This window comes from Hoplias malabaricus, chromosome 1 (assembly GCF_029633855.1).
Source record: "Hoplias malabaricus isolate fHopMal1 chromosome 1, fHopMal1.hap1, whole genome shotgun sequence".
Classification (NCBI taxonomy): domain Eukaryota; kingdom Metazoa; phylum Chordata; class Actinopteri; order Characiformes; family Erythrinidae; genus Hoplias; species Hoplias malabaricus.
The window spans coordinates 57,649,752-57,664,599 of NC_089800.1; positions in this window are offsets into that span (position 1 = coordinate 57,649,752).

The window sequence follows — 14,848 nt, forward strand, 5'->3', positions numbered from 1 at the left end:
TTGTTTGCTGCTGTTGTTGTATAGTTTTATTGTGGTAGCATGTTTGGGTTGGTTTGTGTGATGTTTTTGTGTACGAGGATGGTGGTTTGTGGTGCTGTTTATGTGTCCACCATCTTCCTATTTATTTCCTTGATCTGTAAATTGTGTTTGGGCATGTACTGGGTGGGGATGTGCTCAGTATTTTTTATATGATGTAGTTCAGGAAAGAGCATAAAAGTGCCCAGTGAGTGTATAGTGTTAAGGTTAGGGTGGGCTCCTGCTCACCCCTCACCCTCCATCCCAGATCACTATAATAAGTACTATGTTATATCATGTGTTAATAAAAATGTATTATGTTCTAAGCAATAGAACACTGTTTATTTTAGAGTAACTTTTCAGTTGTTTATTGTTATTTATTTTAATAGCAATATATTTCAAAGGAAGCATTAACAGTACATTTCTACTACATTAAGATCATTTTATATTTATTGTAATTTCTTCTCCAGTGTTTACAGTTGTTACAATTACTTATTTATTTTTTTTTACATTAAATTCTAACATTTCAAGCAACCGATTGAACATTTACAAAATACATAAATACACAGTTCTGAAATACCTCATGTTAGCATATGCCAAACAACACACATGTGGATTTTCGGACAGGTTTAAAGGGTCAAAGCATCCAAATTTTTGGACTTGTCTGTCGCACTGACACCTCTCCTGCTAATACATTTCAATGCTCACACCAAATTACAACATGAACTGAATTCATTTTTCGTTGAGTCCTGTGCTGTGTTTTGATTTGAGTTTGGCAAGAGAAGAGAGCACGCTGGACTACTGAGAACTGGGCTACTACTGAGAACTCAGGCATGAGTGGAACCGAAAAGTATTTCATACTGAGCTCCCTGACGCAGTTCTAGGTCTGAGGGCAGATCGACTGCCATGAGGTCACTCCTTGATTTACACAACGCCAGGCCTCTCCAGCAGTGTTGACATTAGCAACAAGACGAAACATATTTGAACCCCACAAAAAAAAAAAAACTGTTTATTTGTTATTTACGTTACTGTGTAACGATGTTTCGTATTACACGCTGCATGATAATATCCCTCCCAGGTACACTATCCCCAAGTGGATTGAATGAGGAGTGTAACATTTTCACATTTCTGGAAATCTAAAACCTTGGGAGTGCTTGTCCCCGCTCTGAGAATGCTGCATCTGAGAGTGTTTATGGAGTGACTCTAAGTGGTAGTCATTACTGCCCATTTGTGCCTACTTCTGCCAAAAGAGCCTAAACTAGGGTTCTGGATCATGAGTGGACCTGAGATGCTGGTGGTCTCAGCACACACACACAAACACAGAGAGAGAGAGAAAGAGAGAGAGAGAGAGAGAGAGAGAGAGAGAGAGAGAGAGAGAGAGAGGCCTCCACCCTTTTTATTTGCCTCTTCCACAGATGTAGTCACAGAAGGAAGGAAAAAAATGCCATAAAGTTATAATTATAAACAGAAATGTGGACAAAACCTGGAAAAAAAGAAAAACCTTGCACATTTCTCACTCTTTTACATCCCACACACTTCAGAGTGTCCATGGCAAAGTGGATTTTTCCCTGTGGGGTGTAGAGATACAGGAGTTTGTGATCCACTGAACTTCATGTTTTTATCGAGAACATTAAAAACACTTGTTACAAAGACTGTGTGTTGACTACAGCACAGTGCAAAAGTTCACCCTTCATTTATTTAATTTCCAGTCAAAACAGTCACTGCGAGTTATTCATTTCTCAGGAGATATTTCTGGGGAGATTAGATATAAGATAAACCACTAGAAGAAGGAAGGGGAAAGTCAGGGGAAAATGAGAGAAAATGCAGTTCAAAAGTTAAAAACATTATTTAAAAATACAGTGAAAATAAGACGCTTAACAGATGTGTAAGACGTGGACCACCAGACTGTCCCTATCAGACCGTACTTACAGTTCACATTTTTGAGAGATAGGAGTCGAGCTCCACTATGGAGAAAAGCCACAGGTGTTTTTGTCACTTCTTCCACTGTGAGAAGAAAACTCAATGCCATGGGTCAGAAAGGATGTGCAGCTATAAGGGACCCATTAATGAGGAACGTAAAATGGACATAAAATAGGGAAATGTGTGAAATAAACAAAGAAACTGCTGCTGTTCTCAGGGCAATGTCCTGAGTCCAGACCGCAGCATCACTGAATGTATTTGTGACTACTGGAAACATAAGAAAGCGTTTGCTAATATGGACCAGGTCTGTGAAGGCTGAAACAGGGAGGCGAACTCAGCAATAGTTTTGGGCAGGAGTTCAGGGCAGCTTTGGAATGTGTGTAAAGCTGAATCCCCCTGAAGGATAGGTGAACACAGGGTGGAGGTGGGAGCAAGTTTGTCTGATGTGGAAATGACGTGAGTTTGGAGGCCATATATAGGGCTGGGGGAGGAGTTTGGGCGTGGTCCTACTTCCAAAATTTTGTTATTACATAACTCCAAAAAATGCAACCAACTCATAAAACTTTTGGAAAATTTAGACGTGTGGTAAACAATCTATTTGAAGTAGTAAGAAAGTATGTGGACACACTGAAACATTCCTTCATCCGTTCATACATTCATGTAGCGCCTCTTCACTGAAACATGTTGTGTTACATGTTACTCAGTTATTAAGGTTTCTGAGCAAATTTGTTTTTTTCTGATGTGGAAAATGAGTAACCTCGTTGTCTCCTGTACTGTCCTCTGTACTGGATACTGGACTCAAGCCTTTTTAGTGTCAGCTGCATATATATGAGCTGCAAGACAGCTCGGAAACAGCAGAAGAAAAAAAAGAAGTTAAAAGAGAAGCGGCTATGAAAACTGAACTGATTTTAGTGTATAAGTCTTACACATTACGAGAACATGTTCTTTTAACGTTGCAGGGAAGTGCTCTCGACAGGCTGCAGATGTTTCACGAGGGGCTCAGATGTGTTTACTATTGCCTTGCCCACAACTGGTTTGTATCAGCTAAGTTTACTTAACAGTATATTTCACTTTGGGTCGTTGTGAGAGATAACCAAATAAACCTTTCAAGCCAGGAATGTTCCCTGGAGCTGACAGGTTCAAAGTCAGGAACCCTCTCTCACTGCCCAGGCTGTCTGGGGTGCCTCTGTGTTTCAGGTGGACATGTTTTACTGACCTCCCCCCTTGCTCAGGGACACATGGGGTCCAGCAGGGAGTGGGTTCAGGAAGAGATTTAAGATTTTAAGAGAGAGAGAGAGAGAGAGAGAGAGAGAGAGAGAGAGAGGCAGCCGCCCGCTACAGCTTTGACACTTTGACACACCCCAAAGAGCACTGAGAGAATTCAAACATCATCCTTCAGATGTCCCACTTCCTCTTGTAAAGCAGGAGGAATTCTTTCATGTTACAAGTGCTTTGTTTTATTGCTGCGGCCCAACAAGTGTCTCATAGGCCCTGCTGCTATAGGCCTGCAGCTCATACAGTTCCACAGGCCAGAGAGTGGGCCGGGGTTTGGTGGGGGCGAGGTGTGTGTTAGAGATGGAAAGAAAGAGAGAGAAGAAAGAAATCAAGTAAAATTGATAAAGGAAAAGCGAGTAAAGGAGAAAGAAATTGACAGACAGATGGACAGAAGAATAGTTTAAGAAAAAGTGGGGGAGAATGATGGAAAGGATTTAAGAGGGACATAGCGGAAAAGCTAAGAGAGAGGAGAGGGGAGGATGAGAATTGATTTAAAGAGAGATGGAGCACAGAGAAGGTGAGAGAGACAGAAAAAGGAAAGAAAGGATGAAAAAGAAAGAAAACAGAGAGAGAGAGAAAGAAAAAAAGAAAAAGAATAACTCAGAGAAGGGAGAGGGCGTGAAAGCTTAAGACAGAACTGAAAGAGACATAGACGCGAAATGCAGTGTGAAGAGTACTAAGTGAGTAAGAGAAGAGAAGAATAGAAAGAAAGATGGAAAGATAAAAGATATAAAGAAATGAGGACTGAGAATGTGCGTAGGAGTGAGTGGGACATGGAGAGAGAGAGAAAGAATGAGGAGTGTGCAAAAAATTGAGAGAGTGAAAGAAAAAAGGAGAATGTGGAATGAAATAGAGTGCAAAGAATGAAAGCAAGAGAGAGATAGAGTGTGTGTGTGTGTGTGTGTGTGAGAGAGAGAGAGAGAGAGAGAGAGAGAGAGAGAGAGAGAGAGGCAAGGGGCTAAAAAGGGCAGCTACATCTCAGCCTGGCAGCCACTTCATCAATCCTGTTGTTATCCCAGCTGCAGCAGACCGCACTGTGGTCCTGCACTTTCAAAAAGAAATAACATGATGAGCATTCCAGCATTAAGTGGCATGGCCCATAGTTTATGACATCCTCTATTCTTCCATATTAGGGCCTGATAGCAGCTCCGACCTTTCTTCCAGACATAATACACGCGCACACACGTGGCCTCCTTTGCTCACAGACCTAACACAGGTTACAGAGAGGATGACCAAGCGTTCAGAACGTGACGCCAGTGAGAGGTGATGACTCCAGAATGGCGCACAAACATGAATCACTTTCGGATTTAAGGCTACACTCTCTTTGCTGTTGATTCACGTTCATTTGGATCCTTTTGCTTTAGAGACCACTACAAGCACAAAGCCATTAAAAAAAATACTACAGGACATAACAAGGGACATGGACTGACTAAGAGGATGTACCACCCACAACCACAACCCTAAAAACCCTATAATAGCTCCACAAAAAGACTCACCAAAATGCCACGCAAACAACTCACATCTCAAAGAGCCCATATCCTGCCATTTTTAAAAATTCCTTCCCTCTGATGTCCACTTAACACTTTGGTAAAGCCTTACAAGCCAACACCAAACCATAGCTCACTTTAAATTATTATTTCAACCTGTCGTTATCCTTAGAATTAAACAGGCCTTTTGTGTTACTGTCCCTTTAAGACTGATATATAATTCACTGGCAGTCCTGTATTGTACAATTGTACGTCAGTCAAAATGTAGCACAGTCCGTCCGAAACACTCCTTACAACTTCAGCACAAACAGTGAGTTTCAACTGCTACAGGATTAATGGGTATGTAAGGTGCGAAATACAGGGAATCCCAGGAATACAGGACCCCGTAATTAAATGAAAGCCACAAAATAATATTTTGGGGGGGTCCTTGAAAAGAAACGTAAAGAACGTGATCTAGTCTTATGTTAGAGGGATTACGTTCACAGCAGCTTACGACATATTTCAGCCAGTTGTGTTCTGTTATGGTGTGTTCTTACTGTCTGAATAACAGAAGATTAGGATGAGCAAACATCTGCGACACCCGCAGGCAGAAAGTAGATTTGCAGCTTTGAAATTCAGGAAAAAAATCCCTTCTCGTCGCCTCTAGGTAAGTCAACCAGTCACGGTGCTTCTAGTGAGACATCACAGCCTTTTGCTCCAGCCTCTTTCTGCTCATCCTCCACTTCTGCCATCATAGCCACTACACTGTAAATAAACAGTAGATAAAATTTTGCAATTATTTAAAAAATTAAATGAATGGAGCTATTTAATGCTGTTGCTGTTAACAGTGTTTAGAGGCCTTTTTTTCTGATTTTTTAAAAAGATTAAATAAAAACATGCGGTATATGTATATATTAGTTTATTTATCAAGCAATTTATTATTTCATAGATTAAACAGTATTACTGTCACATATAGACAAACAACAGAAAAGCTGTTTAAAAGCATATTTTACCTTAAGGCTACATGTAGCATGGTGCAGAAATGTCATAACCTGACATGTTTAGCCGGTGTGGAGTCTTCAGGGTGTGCATACACTGCCTCTGCATTTTTTTTTTCAGGAAAATTGATAGGAATTGATATGTTTGAGTTTGACTCTCCACCAGTTCCACCATACACCAAGCCTAATTTGTTGCTCTTTCCCTTACTTCCTTTTCTTGTGCCCTTTGATGGTTCAATTAAAGTGGTTTTAAATGCAGCAATGTCTCAGTTTCGTTGGCACGCATCCTCTGACATCATAACCCACACCACCCACTTCAATTACGTGTTTTTTTTTCACACACAACAATTTTGTTACAATAGAGTCCACATTGCGGTTTTTGCTCCACGATACGATACGATACATTTTCGATACAACATGGAGAAAGAACATGATTTTAATAACCCCTTTTACTTTAGGGGTAAAAAAAGCAAATACAAACATATCAGTATATTTGAAAAGGCTTACTAGTACCAGAAAGTTTCATAGAAAAATAAAAATCTATAAAAAAATAGGGACACGGTGCTAACTTAAGTTCTACATTAAAGCAGAGTAGTGAAGTTGTATTTACTACTTAACTAACCTCTCGACGCCCCAGCAAAACAACCCCCTGTAGGAGGGACTGTGACTCAGTTGGCTGCTGGTTGGCTAAATAAATGTGAAATGTTCTCTGATTAGGAGCCGTGGAGTAACTGCTCCTTGCTCAGACTGAGAGAGAACTGCGTGTTTGTCTCAAACCGTCGCTGTAACAGTGAACTCAAAAATACGGAACAAAATGCGTCCCGTACCGTTTCAAAACAGAACGCATCTTTCAGTGTCCAAACGGACGGTTGGCAACACTAGTTCGAGCCCAGTCTTGCTCTCTCCGCTAGCCATTTCACATATAGCTAACAGGCTAACCAAAACAATAGTTGATTCCCCCGTAGCTCTACACTTCTCCGGCATCGTCATAGGAACACAGCATTCATATTACACATAGTGCCACTAGATGTCGGATTAAACTACAGCACGTCTTAGAACTATGAACTCATTAACGCGGGTTGCCGCATAACGTATCGGAAAAAAAATTGCTATGTGTATTGTAACATCCCTAATATTTTGTGACATCACAAAATAATACCTTTGGTTTTGTCAGTAAATGGTACACAGGCTCTTTAAATGAGCAAACCAAACTGCGGAAAGGAGGGGTGTAAATCAACATCAGTGCTTAAGTACTGTGACAGTGTCTTTAAAAGGCAGAAACCTCAATTCTGGGCTTTGTATAAAGAAGACATAGCTGACATATGTATTTTATCTGATTCTCTTGCTGTAGGCTGAAGATCAGATTTAAAGTGAGGACACCTTGGCAGCTCACTGCCTCCTGCTTTTGTTGTCTGTTCCAAGAATCTCACAATGTTAAGAGGGAGCTGAGCAAAGTCCAACATAAACGTTCCTATGGATTCCATCATTTGTAGTCCCCCTCTCCCTCACTGGGGCAGCTGCGTGTATGCCCTGTGTCAGGGCCCTTAGAAGCAGAAGCGAGGCGCCTTGAGTGGCTCAGGGCTTATTAAGGTGAAAAGAGTGCAAAGACTCACAGCATTCTCTCTCAGCATGTTTGTGTGCCAGCGTAGGCTTGAGTGCACCTGTGCCTGGCAGGAGAGAGGCGAGAAAGAACAGCACTGAGCTGGACTTCCAGCACCTGCAGTCCGCTTCAGAGCACTGCTGCTTTTAACCTTGATTTACACAATGTCTTTTTGCTTGATTCATGTATCATATGTTGGGCAAGGAGGTAAAAGCTGGGTTTGTATGTGTGTGTGTGTGTGTGTGTGTGTTTGAATGAGTGCTGTTAAGACATTCTGTTCACAGCCAAGTTTTCAAACACCATAAATTAAAACAGGTGTGTGGTGTGTTACGTTTGGGCCTAATGTGTGCATATTTGCAGTGCCAAGCCATTTTTCTTCTGCTCTGTATCATAAAGCCAGCCTCAGTGAGATGTGGACTTTCAAAAAAGAATGTTTTGAAAGTGGCAATTAATTTAAAAGCCAGCTACATGCTGCTTTTTCACAATGAATTTTATATATTAAATTCTGCATTGAATGAACCTGATAGGAGGTTCTCCATACTGGCTGGACAAGAAGAAATCATCTATCACTGCCTCAGATACATTCAGGTGACATTTCCATGTTTTGTTCACTAGTGCACCTTTGCAGAACAACTGTTGCGTGGTTGGACAAGCTTCACAGAAATCCTCAGGGATCAAAGGTATTCATCGTCTGTGTAGAATAACTTCAGTCATGCTGTATATGGTTGAGGAGTAGACTATAAAGCAAAAATATTTAAGAAAACAACTTCAAACCCGGAGGAAACCCACGCAGACACAGAGAGAACACACCACACTCCTCACAGACATTTACCCGGAGGAAACCCACACAGACACAGAGAGAACACTCCACACTCCTCACAGACAGTCACCCGGAGGAAACCCACGCAGACACAGAGAGAACACACCACACTCCTCACAGACATTCACCCGGAGGAAACCCACACAGACACAGAGAGAACACACCATACTCCTCACAGACAGTCACCCGGAGGAAACCCACACAGACACAGAGAGAACACTCCACACTCCTCACAGACAGTCACCCGGAGGAAACCCACGCAGACACAGAGAGAACACACCACACTCCTCACAGACAGTCACCCGGAGGAAACCCACACAGACACAGAGAGAACACACCACACTCCTCACAGACATTCACCCGGAGGAAACCCACACAGACACAGAGAGAACACACCATACTCCTCACAGACAGTCACCCGGAGGAAACCCACACAGACACAGAGAGAACACACCACACTCCTCACAGACTCATCCGGAGTGGGAATTGAACCCACAACCTCCAGGTCCCTGGAGCTGTGTGACTGCGACACTAACCTGCTGCACCACCGTGCCACTGGATTGGATATTATTTTCATTACATTTTATTTGCACTGAATAATGCAAAATGTAGGGTGGCACCTTTGCACTATGGGTCCAGGGTCATGGCGTCCTAGGTTCAATCACTGCCTCAGGTGACTGTCTGTGAGGGGTTAGGTGTGTCCTGCATCTGTGTGGGTTTCCTTTGGGTGGTCCGGTTTCCTCCCAAGTTGGCAGGTGGCTTGTCCATAGGTGTCCATAGGTGGCTGCAAAGCAAATTTCTCAGATCTGTCACATCAGCTGAGTGATGTCAGTGAGCAGAGAGATGGGGGAAGATAGGGCAGGCTTATACAGCCAGAGAGCAAGGCCAGTGGAGCTCTCTAGGACTCTTGGCCTCGGATGGCTGAGGCATTACTGTGAATCAAATTTGTAATCTCCAGATAATTCTGTTTTAAAGGGCATGTCTACGAGCTCAGAGCCTTTTAAGGTGGAGCAGTATGTCTAAGGGAAAATAATGACTGTTGTTTGTAACTGGCTGAAATTGAACTTGTCTGTAAGTTTATATTCACTGCTTGAATTACCAAACACAGAAACTCATTTGTTACTCGATTTGTTGCACTTTTGGTAAGACATTTCCACATCCAGTGATCCGAAACAGCAAAAATGCATCAATATTACACACATATGGAGCAGGAGGAATAGAGCAATTCTCATTTCGGTTTGAGCTTTCAACATCTGGAGTACTCTCTGTTGTCTAAAAAAACTCCAGATGCCTCTGCCGTGAGCTGAGAGAGAAAGCCTAGCATACCAGGCTGTTTATTTAGGACAGTTTATTTTTCTACTCATTTACAGACACTGGGGCTTCATGAACACATTCAACTTGTTTCCAGTGCACAAAAAGTTTGCAGAGTTAGCAAATGGTGAAGAATTTTATAAAACTTTGCTGATTACAATCATGTATTTTGTCTTTAACATATTTGTATAAATTGTTTTTATCAGTATATCTAATATATCTGTTTTTTTATATTCCATATATCAAATAAGTACAGTGATGCCCCGGAAGTCGACGGTAATCTGTTCCGAATTTCCCCATAAGAAATAACTGAAAACCGATTAATTGGTTCTCCACTTGGGTGACCAGATCTGAGATGGTGAAAAAGAAGACATGTCTCGCTGCCGTTGTATGCTTAGCTGAACCCATGTGTGCTTTTAGATCCTTTACACCTTTATTTGCTACACAAAACATGGGAGTTTCTTTTTTAATTCATCCAAGAACTTTTACGTTTCAGCATAGCTGCTCGAGATGAACCCTCATCTCGAGCAGCTATGCTGAAACGTAAAAGTTCTTGGATGAATTAAAAAAGAAACTCCCATGATACTCCCAGGTACATGAGCTTTGCCTGATGTAAAGAAGGACTTCTGACATGCAGCCTGACCAATTAAATGTTTACAGAGAAGGTTATCGACCAATAACTGTAGCTCTACAGTCAGACCGTCCAATCAGAAGATTTTAGGCTACTTCACCACGCCCCCTTCTCACTCAAGCGAACCAATCGGAGTAGGGGAGGGCGGAACTAGTTTGTTAACGAAACGCTTCTCAAAATTATATGTAAGCGCTAGAAAAACAAAATCCCAGACGTTTGTGAAATTCCGCCCCGACATTTTTTTAAGTCTAAAAAAGAGGACATGTCCGAGTAAAATAGGACGTCTGGTCACCCTATTCTTGACCATCAATTTTTTACCATAAATTTCCCTATTTCCCTACAAAAATGATCAACAATTACACTCTTAGTTAAGTAATACTGTATATTTCTGATGTATCTTTCTTGGGACCCATGTTTGTTAAAATTTTTTTTTGCGTAAAATATGCAAAAACTTGGAGCACAAACTCAAGAAGCTTCCAACCTTGCGGAACGACGCTGTAAATTGACGCCAAGTAGTGTCAGTTAAGATCAACACGAGCGGCGTTTGTTTATAAAAGTCACGTGGGTCGGATCGGGTTCCGAGTTTTAAGGTCAACTTCCGAGACGAAATTCTCTCGACATTTCTCGGGGTTCTACTGTACCTCAATAAGTGTAACTCAAAAAGTGAACATGCAAATTCCATGCGAATTCCAGTCCCGAATCGGTGTAAACATTTCAGCATATTAAGCCAGAGAAACAACCTCATCTTTCACATGCAAACAAGAAACAAAAAAATCTGACATTTATACCATCATCAAAACTCTCCTGCATTTTCTACAATTAATGCTAATGCTATTTTCCAGTGTTCAGTGCTTGCCTACCTTCACAATTACTGCCAACCAAAGTGTGGATGGAGCAGTAATTGATGCACAACAAACTAATAAATATCATTGATTGCTGTCTGGTTGTTTGTAATTGCACGTGATGTGTTTATTTCATATTTCTCTCTTTCCCGGGATCAGTGCACTGGAGGTGAGTGTGTGCTAAATACCTTTAATGTGAAAATAAAAATATTTTTTATCAGTGCTCATACCATGAAATTGCTTAATTAAGAGGAGACTTCAGCTCTGTGTCACTGACTGTAGTTAAGAAACATGTATCTGAAATGCTGGCTCTTAAAGGCTCATTACTTTGGTCTCACTCTCAGATGAGGTCCTGCACAAGAGTGGACACAGGGAGCAGGAATGTGGGAATTGTCTCGTGGCTCCCTCTCCATCCTGCTGTCCGGAGTGAATCATGCACGTTTGATGAAACTCAAACAGAGCCAATGTAAGCAGAGCCTTGACGAGAAACACCGAAAACTGTCAAACTGTTGAGGTCTGCAGTCAAAACTGCAGCTGTGGAGAACATTTTAGCGCTGTCATTTTCTGGACAATCACTCGCTCCCTTTTTTCTCCTTCTAGAGAAGAACTCTTTCCTTCATTCCTTCTCTTTCTCTTTCTCTACCTCGTCTTCTCCCTCTCCCTCTCTCTTTTCACCTCTCTTTCTTTCTCTCTCTATTTTTCTCCTGGTTGGGAATTGATACCAGCCCATGCTTGTAAGAGTTACAGTACCCGGGCCCTAATGCACTCCAGACATCTTCACTTCCTAATGACTCGCTGTGCTCCGAGCCTTTCCGGGCATGGCTGTGGCCGCCAGCCACCCTCACACACATGGTGTCCAGACAGAAAATACACATACACATATACACACACACACACACATACACACGTACACCAGCAAGGCACCTGATAATACCTATCAGCTCAGAGAAGCTGCAGGTCAGTGATTCACCCCAATGGCAAAAGCCCGTAACCAAGCAAAAGCATCCAGTCCAAATTCCCCTGCTAAATAAAAACGTCTGATAATCCCCAGAGAGCGTGTACTCTCTCTTTTTTTTTTTCAAGTATCTGGTCTTCATTAACCTCATGTCCCTCTGAATTCCTACTATTACTGTTAAAGCATGTTAGGACACAGGAGACAAGCAAGAAAAAAATAATGCATTACAGAGTAAAAGCTTTAAAGCAAACAAAGGCCAAGAGAAGAGTGAAGAGGTGTGAGGAACCTCCAGCGCCAAAAGCCTTCAACACAAACACTTACCCATCGTACAGTTTGGGCCCCAGACTCTCTGCCAGCTGTTGGACGCTACCTGCTCTACTCCAGTCTGCCCTTAGGGCCTTCCTCAGCAGGGCTCCTCCAGCTTCATGGCAACAGCTTTGTTTGTTAGTAGGATCCAACCCCCCACCCCCATACACACACCCCCACCCCTTTATTTCTCAGTCACCGCTAATGTGGAGCATTATATTGCTCTGTGCTTGTTGCAAGCTCCTAATGGAATTTGCTTCCAATGCTTTCTCAATGAGAAACAAAACCATTGTCAAACCTAGCATCTCTTAACAGGCCACAGAAAACTGGACTAAAGGTCAGGGACTGGAGTCTTCTGGCTTTTAAAGTTCCTGGTAGCTGCAAAAGAAGTAAAGATACAACTATCTTCAGGCCATGAAAAAAATTAAAAATAAAAAACAATAAAAGAGTGAAATAGTCATTTGATGTCACAATTTGCTGTGATGAATTACCACACCACTCCTGAAAAAATGCTTACAATTCTGTTATAGCCTCGTCCAAATCTGGGCAAACACTCCAACATTACATGGACATTACCCAAGAAAACATTTAGACGGACAGATCTGAAAGCTCTTTTGACACTCCATGTTTCTTCTGGTTTGTGGAAGCTTTTTCTATGGTTTGTCAAATTTATCATTCATCAAGCCGGTGAACAGATGTGAGGTACACAGATGTGGCCATGTGAGAGGTGACTAAGAGCCCTATGTACACACAGTTAACAAAACACTTGGTCAAGCCTTGGTTTTGTATGGTGAATGGAGACAAATGTTCAGCCATTATGAAAGTGCTCCAGCCAATGAATCATACTAGAGCACAGTGGAAAGATTTGCAGTCTGAAAGGTATAGTTCTGTGCAAAATCCAGACACCCTTTATTTATTTAATCTCTAGTCAGAATTACAATTAACTGCACTTTTCATTCGCCAGCATCAAGAGAAAAGCAGGAAAATAGTAAATTACAAATACTCAAATCAAAGTAGTGGCCTCAGAGCAGAGGGTGTGGGGCTTAAAAAGAGTTTCTGGTTCTGATTCTGATGCAGTTTGGAGGAATGATTGACCTAACTGATCTGCACGATAGGCCACCGGGCTGATGTCTGCCACTGATTTTGTGATTCTCTATTTCATTTCTTAATGTAATTATATGCAGATGCAGTGTATAGTGTGTCCCTATTTTTTATTTTTTTTTGTCTTAATTTCAGGATCCTTGCTTTAAACTGATCAAAGAAAACTACAGAGATATTTCCCCACACTTCCAAGTCTTGCTGTTCTACTCCTCATGATCAAAATTAAATCAATGAAATCTGGGCTCTGGGGTCCACCCATTGTTCAAAAGGGGGACCAGCAGCATTGATTTTTTTAAATTGGAATTTTGTAAATTTCTTCATTTTTGTCTATTTTCTAAGTTCACACTACTAGTCGGCTACTAGCATTTCATTATTTATTTATTTAGTTAGTTAGATAGTACTGTGGAAAGAAACTGGAGCACTCAAAGGAAATCCTTGCAGATACAGGGAAAACAGCAAACTCCTCACACACATTGACCCGAGGCAAGGTTTGAACCCACAAACCAAGGAAACCACAGCTTTGTGGCAATGACACTACCTGTAAATAATTAAATAAATGAAGAGTACTCTCCGATGTCTGCACAGTATTGATTGTATTGTAACAAAGTTGTAAAAGAAGGAAAGGACAACATAAATCTTTCAGGCTAAAAACTAACAAACACCTCCACAACAGTCTTTATGAACTTCCTTGTTGACTAGCTCAAAGCCCAGTACTTAAATCCCAACAGAAACGAGGGGAGCCTTAAGGGAAATAGTTGACAGAAGAGAGGCAAAACATCAATAAACAAACAAAAGACAATAGCAATAAACAAGGTCAGGATGAGAATTATCAGAGTGACAGCATGAGAGCAAGTCTCCAAGGCACCGCACACCGTAACTCTCCACCGATGCATGGGGTTCCTGGTGGATGCCACAGTTTAATGTTCAGTTTCATGATGGAAAGGAAAATTAATGAAACACTTTCTCAATGCAGTGTAACTGTTTTTATTGTAAAAACAAATTGTGCCATTAAAGCATCATTAAAGCTAATATTCTCATATATACTTTATCTCTACCCATATTATTTTTTTCTCTCATTTCTGAATCGCAAAAGCACGCCACTGCCATAATGTAAGCGTTTAATAAAAACAACTATGTGATTATGATAGCTAATGTTTATAAAGTAACCCCATCTGAAAATGGTACAGAGCCAACTCCATCACTAGTCAGACCATAATTCAGTGACCTCACTTTTATATGTCCTTATGTTGATGTCAAATGTATACAGCTGTGTTGTAAACCTGTGCCAAATTCATCTCAATGCATGTTAGTCACTCTTACAACAGAGGGAGTGGCCATTTCCACTTGGAGCTGAATGCAGGGAAAAGTGCAAATGTATTTTCCCTGTGGGACAAATGCATCATGCGACTGTACAGATGTGAAGAACATAAATACTGGCCGTGTGACATTAGAGGGCAACTACACAGACTTCAACCTACACCAGAGTCTGTTACACACTGAGTCAGATGCACTATATCAGCTAAAGAAAATGTAGGCACTTTTTTGAGTTCAGGTTTTTCAGCCATATTCATTCTTAACAGGTGGATACAATCAAACACATAGTCATGG